A 6,883-nucleotide genomic window follows, 5' to 3' on the forward strand; every position below is an offset into this window, starting at 1 on the left:
GGGGCTTCCCGAGGTTGTGGCGACGCCGGGAGCAGCGCCCTGGGCTGCAGGGCTCGGGGCTCAGCCCTCACCCCCCAGCCCCGCTTCCCCACCTGCCCGCTGGCCGCCCGCCCTGCAGCTGCGACCCCGCGGTGCTGCCGGGGAAGGCGGCCCCGTTCGCCTCCCCCCCAGCCCTCGCCCCAGCGCTCCCGGGGCAGCAGGGGGGTGTTTGCAGCCCGTGCTTTGGGTTCCTCAGAGCAGCGCGGCTCTGACAGCGCTGGGGCTCTCGGGGCACAGCACAGGGCCCGCACCTCGAACGCCCCCGGCAAGCCGGGCACTCCCTGCCCCGGAGCGAGAGCTGCGCTCGTACACAGCAAACCCCCATCCCTGCAGTGCGCAGGTGGGGCCCAGCCTGCTTCCCGCAAGGCGTGCTCAGAGTTCAGGGGTATCTGAGCAGGGAGAAGCCTAAATGACGTCTGGCACAAGCAATAAATGCTGGAAGAATGAGACACAAGCTCTGCTCTGAGGCTGACTCATTATCATGCTCAGATAACCCGAACAGGCCTACCACACCCAACGCAGGGACAGGAAATCAAAGCTCCTCCCAGCCCGAGTAGTGAAAACTCAATTACAGAGTCCAGGTGTTGCACTTGTAACAAGGGACAAATATAGTTTAAAAGTATTTGCAGACCTTCAGCTGGATCCCTCGAGATGATTGTTTCACCTCAACAGCACAGAGAATTGATGTGAAATGCTGCAGAAAAAAGCAAGCACTCCCCACTCCCAGTACAAGCAGTTACTCCTATAACTTCAGCGTGGTTTTCTTAATCCCTGCAGGTGAATAGATGTACATAGTTCTTTCAAGAGTCGATTTGATTCTGCAAAGAGATACTTATCTCTGCTAGTAGAAGTATTTTTTGTAGGCATAGACAGAGATGGCGGACATGGGGTAAAAAAGTTTTAGGCTTAGCCAGGTGCATAAAAACAGCAGTGGCAAAAGCTGGCAAACACAAAAGAGACAAGAACACAGGGTGAGAGACACAGGCTGCAATTCCTGGGGTGAAACAAGATCAGCAGTACAAAAAGGGAGAAATATTAGGAAATACTACACTCGACTTCAAACATGGAGGAGGCAAGAGAGTGGACACATGAACTGGTCATTCCAGAAGGGGAAAATAATGTTAATACACCTTTTCTGGTTAAACAGAAGTGACATGAAGGGGAGAGCCACAGGAAAAGGCATATCATGGAGCAGTGTTTTGTCAGAAAATGTCAGTGCCAATATTGCATTAGTTGGACACATCAGCCTCGTTTTTGGCAAGGCCACTGTGGTTATTTCTCTGTGTATTAAGGAACCTGTCTTTCAAAATTAATTCCTGGCTATCCCACTTCAACCAGTGTCTGTCACTAGCAGTTAAATAATTTCCCCCTGCTTTTCAGGTTTCTTAGGAAAAAAGATATCACTGGAAACTTGGAAATGTTATTCAGAGATCAAAAATACTTACAGTCCTAGAAGTAACAACCATTCTGTACTGCAGGATTCATTAGAGGTTTTAAATAGGGGTATGCAGCCAGAGAGCCAATTTGCCTCCTAATGGCTGCATAATCCCTCAGGGATAGGTTTTTTAACCCTCATCTCTTGTCAAACATTCTTAATACAAAAGCAGAAAAGAATACCCACAACACCCTCAGCTAAAGAGAGTGTTTTCAAACATATACATTGCATTTCTGTATATAATCTGCTGAGTCATATATTAGAATGGAGGAGGAACATAATCATTCTCTAAACATTTAGCTTTCAGTCCTCTATTGCAGCCTGTTTCAATGACAATACTGCTTCCACTTCCTTAGAAACTTATATTTTTAACAATTCAATACATGTAAAATATGAAGTAGCTCATAAACCACCATTCATTTTGGCTTACTACATCTTCATATGAACAGTCTGTAAAAAGTTTGATATCAAGAGAGCTATTACTATAACCAACAGCTTCAGAAATGTCTCAAACATCCAACTCAATCATCAGTTATTCAACCTCAGAATCACACACTGACCTCAGTTCAAAACAGACAGGAGCCTCTCTGAACTTATACAAACTTCAGGGACTGCTGCTAAAGTGATTTCAAAAGAAAAAAGACTGACAATAGAAAAAACCCCAGTACATTCAGAGTCATGAAGATACAAACATACCCAAACATGTTACAAATTCCCTTAATTGCTCTCTGTATATGTAGGTCAACTGACATCAAAGGCACTTGTCCCAGCTGGGGAATTTTAGCAGTAGGAGCAGCAGAAAACACAGTCATGCTTTTGGCAGAACAACCAAACCCTAAAAACAAAGCCATTGATCCTGCCCATGGAAATGTTATATATTTTTCATACCTTCAAGGAAAATGTCTGCAAAACCAGTGATTTAAGGAAGGCAGCAGTCAGACTGAGCAAACAGGAAAGCCTTCTGTTATCTGCCAAACAGGGAAAGGGAATTAATTAATGGGAAAACAGCAGCTAAGTGCCTGTATCACTTCTTAAAATGAGACCTAAGCCTCCATGTCATATAGGATATTTCTGAGGATTTACCCAGACCTTGGAGGGTTTGTATAGCACCTATCCCAAGGGGTTCTGGTCCATGACCACTCCTGAGCACTGCTGCCAGCTTTAGGCTGGATAAAGGGCTGGGACATGGACTGCACTTACCACAAGCCCAGTGTCTCTGTGTCTACCTCAGCTATTTAGTGGAAGAAAAGTGCTTCAAATAGTAAGGTAGTGCCAAGAAAGGTTTTCCATTTGTTTTCACATTGTTTGGCCCCTGAACTCCCTTAAAATATCTGCATAGAGGGTGATATTTTAAATTGCCAGCAACTCGTTCAGCTGCAATTCCCCATTTGTGACCTGGCTTCCTGCATGCTGCCCACAGCAATCCAAGAGAGCACACTTTGCTTGGCTGGGGCTGCACAGAGTCCCGTGCATGGAAAAACAAATACAATTGTGCCAGCTTCCCATTCTTCCCTTCCACTGTTCTCTGTGGTTGAGCTTCAGCCTGTAGTCTGTGGACATGCTGTAGGTCCATGTGTTCCATCCCCTCAGTGACATTACCATTGACAACTCCACCATTCTTGTGTTATTGCTAAATATTGTTTGATACTAATTTTATCTTTTTTTTCCCCTCCCTCTTTCAATTCAATATACCAATTTTCTTCTACCTCACCAACATGATTTTTTCCTGTCATTATTTTATCATATTACTGGAGGCTTGATGTGCTTAACTTGAAAATTCAGTTTAAATTCCCCTCTGACCCAACTTTATCTTTGCATTAACCCCATATCCTTGCATATGGGGTCACTCCAGCTGATTTTTCTCTCACTTCTGTCTATTTTGCTCCTCCATGTACACAGATCTTGCTCACCTCTTTCAGGATGCTGTCCCACAATCAATCAACATTGCATTAACACTGGAGGTATGAAGGACACAATTCTGTCAATATGTATTGCCTACTTAAACCTGTTGCTTCAATTAAAAGAAAAAGAGAGGGGAGGGATCAGGAGGAAGGACTTTCTGGTCTAGGTGTGACTAAGCCTCTATCTAGTGTTGCTCCCTGATTGTGTTGCAAGAGGATAATATAAATTCCATTCTAATAAGCATATGGATCAGGCAGACCTCTGGGTGTTGTTTTTCCATCTTGATTATTTGTGTCTAATTTGGGAACTGCCATGATACAAATACACACAGATTTGTTATTACCTCTCAGGGTAATGACAGGTTACAAAGACAGTTAAGTAGAACTTAAAAGTTGTGCTAGTTGGGTTCCCAGGGTAACACCTGGGAAGTTATGATGTCTATGGCTACAGATGAAAGAAGGAAGGACTCCTGCTTAGCACACCTACGCTGCATTAGCAAAACTCTATAAACACTGGAAGGGTTCTTTTGCTTGGGAGAAGGGGAGTTGTGTTCTGGGCTGTTTGGTTTTTTAGCAGGGAGTGGAGGGAGTTTACTCTAAATAGTACAGAATTTTAATCCCACATATCTGAAAAATCAACTGAATACCAGAATGCCAACTTTTATGTAACACAATACCAGAGAACCAGACATCTTGTTAGGTGCTCCACCTAACAACCTAAGCCCTTGGATCAATTCTATTCTGTGCAATGTCATTCTTACACTGCATGCACATTCCTGCACAAATGTTATTCTCCACTCAGAATTTCATTTACTTGAAATAATCCCTTTTAAAGAGCAAGACTTAATCTCTGGAATGATCGTCTGTGTTGGCCGGACCCCCAGCACTTGGTTATGTGTGTGTTCTACAAAGAAGTGTTATACTAGGTAAGGTGGCAGCATTGGCTGCTTCAGTCTGGGACGAGAGAGTGAATGCAGGCATGAGCAGAGTGCTTATGAACAGATCATCCAGGTTAAAATCTGGCCCCCTGGCCAGGGCCTGCCTTGCAGTTCTGTATGATCTTAGACTGCTGCCTTCTGACTGATCAGGCCCCATCTTTCTACTGTCAACTCTTCAGAGCAAAGTTTAAGCATTGCATCTGCTAAAGAAAATGGTAAACAACATTAATTACTTCACCAAGATACAAAAATAAATTGGACTCATCAAATTGTTTCCAGTTTATCTTCATCTGTTTCACACAAAGCCTATGTTACAAGAAAGGTGATGTAACCTTGTTTAGGGGCGTATTTCAGCAATCACTGTGACTGACAGACACGTTTGACATGCCCTGAAGTTACTTCCCATGCACAATCTCCAAGTGCCTCACACATAAGAGCCTGACAGCAAATGCTCTTCAGAGTAAAACATCTACCTCTCCACCAGATGGCTGCATCTGGAGGGTGATGGCTACAAGTTTCCTTTTATATCCTGATACTGTTTCATCACTAGATTTCCCTTCAGCTACTTCTCAATAATTGTGTGTGCTGTTCAGTTCCCCTCTTCTGCCACCTTCATGCATATCTGACTACAACCTTGGCTTGAAGTCTAACTTATTGTCAACTGTTTTCTTAGTTTGAACTCTAACTTACTTTCAAATATTTTCTTCCTCACCAGTGTAAATAACACCACCATGCTCATTCCTTTATCTTTCAATCTCAGTGGATCCTTTGATCCCAAGCCTATTGGCACAGGGAGGTTTTCTCCACAAAGAGCCAGATGCTTGAGTGACTTTGGATCCCAAATCAAGACAAGGGAGTAACAAAGCAAAACATTAGCTAAGATTATAGTTATAGTCAGAAAGAAACTCCTACTCACAAAAGCTAGTAACAAGCAAAGCTGTCTGGGGACACACACCCAGAGCCTAAATAAAGCCTCTACCACCTGACAAAGCTCATGAAGTTTAGGTCATTGTGATGTAAGCCATGGCACTGGCTGTCCCCTGTTCAAGGCAAACAGCACAGAATCAATCATTGTGCTCTGTCAGGAAGGAAGCAAACCCCTTTATTACTCTCACCTGGCTGACACAGCTAACATGGGCCACCAACTTCAAATGTGCTGCAGGCTTGTCCTCCTCACTCAGCCCAGGCTACTGCACCTTCTTTCCTTCTGTTTGGCAGCAGAACTGGAGTAAGCCAGAGAGGTTTGCACGTTAAATGACACAGAGATCCAGCCAGGAATATGCATCACAACAAATGTAAACCAGCAACTGAGATAACAAGTACAGCAAAACCTAGAAAAGCAACTCCTCTGGCATATGTTTCTCATGAGTATTACTTGTATCTGGAGCTCAAGTCCATTTCTAACCTCTACTGTGAATCACCAGCAGTTTGTGGTTTTTCAGTGCACCTCATGGGAGTAATCATCTAGTGACGAGGAGAGGTCTCCTAGCTACACACAAACACAGAAATGAAACACTTGCCAAAGCCCTTGTACTGCTATTGGAGCCTTGAATAAACTCCCATCTTTGCACTGAATGAAAGAGTGGCAGGATATAGAAACAAACAGTCACTGTGTGTGTAACCATGTGTCAGTGCATTTCCCCAGTCCCTGGGCACTTCCTGATGTCCTGCTGGAGAGCCAGCTGCCTTTTCACTCAGAGATCACAGTCTGAGACAAAACCAGGTCTGTCAAGCCTTGTCAGATATTCCAGTTCACTTTCTGTTCTCAGATTATCACAAATACCCTCAGCCACAGCTCAATGTACTTTGGGTTGGAGAGCTGCAGTTCCATCTGAATCCAGGTATGATGCTGTCTTTGGTCCTAGAACTAATCCTTAAACTGCCTAAAAAGATCCAATCTCAAAACCAAACCCACTATGCTGAGTTCAGCTCTCTCAGTAATATCAGCACAATGCTGCTGGTATAAACAGGCTACCAGTATATATTACAACATTAAGGAAGAGATTTTGAACCCATTTACATATCAGAGTGCTTAAAACTATCACAGCTGCCAGCTCTAAAATAATGTTCCCCAGACAGCCACCACACTGGAAAACACTGTAGAAAATATTACCAGTGCATGTAGGAGCCCCTGACATCATCCAGAACAGAGCAGCATGAATAATCACTGCAGTTTTGGGCCTGCCTTGCCAAAGGAACAGCTACAAAAGATGGAAGCTGCCAAAAGTCCTCAGGGAATTTTTTCCTAGGAATAGTGTTAAAAGCTTGAAGTCTTTTGTGCTTCATTGTTTCCCATCATTATGTGCTCTTTCCACTTTAGTGACTCATAACACAAACAGTCCCATGGTTTGGATTAGTCTCCTGGCCTCTGCCAAAGTACTGGGGAGGCTGTCACACCTTAAATATGTACCTAAGAATCCTGGGGAATAATTCTGAAAGGTTCAAGAATCTAATTAAGCACCACCTAAACTTACTCTAAAAATGCTTACACACCAGGTTCCTATGGCAAATCCACAGGCTGCTAACTGCATACTGCAAAAACTATCTCCTTGTTGTTTAACATGATGCCA

At 43.8% G+C, this 6,883-nt stretch overlaps 1 protein-coding gene across 2 annotated transcripts in view; it reads right to left on the minus strand.

Annotated features, from left to right (window-relative positions):
• Window positions 1-5,699, minus strand: part of ANXA2 (annexin A2) — a 30,748-nt gene extending 25,049 nt beyond the window's left edge. The window contains exon 1 of one of the 2 annotated variants that reach the window (XM_036389950.2): window positions 5,429-5,699. The gene's annotated coding sequence lies outside the window, so the exon portion shown is untranslated. Of the gene's footprint in view, window positions 1-2,362; window positions 2,564-5,428 lie in introns of those variants that run through there. The other variant, XM_036389949.1, reaches the window with a different exon arrangement.
• Window positions 5,700-6,883: the final 1,184 nt, after the last annotated feature.

Source organism: Molothrus ater, chromosome 13 (genome assembly GCF_012460135.2).
Source record: "Molothrus ater isolate BHLD 08-10-18 breed brown headed cowbird chromosome 13, BPBGC_Mater_1.1, whole genome shotgun sequence".
NCBI classification, from domain to species: domain Eukaryota; kingdom Metazoa; phylum Chordata; class Aves; order Passeriformes; family Icteridae; genus Molothrus; species Molothrus ater.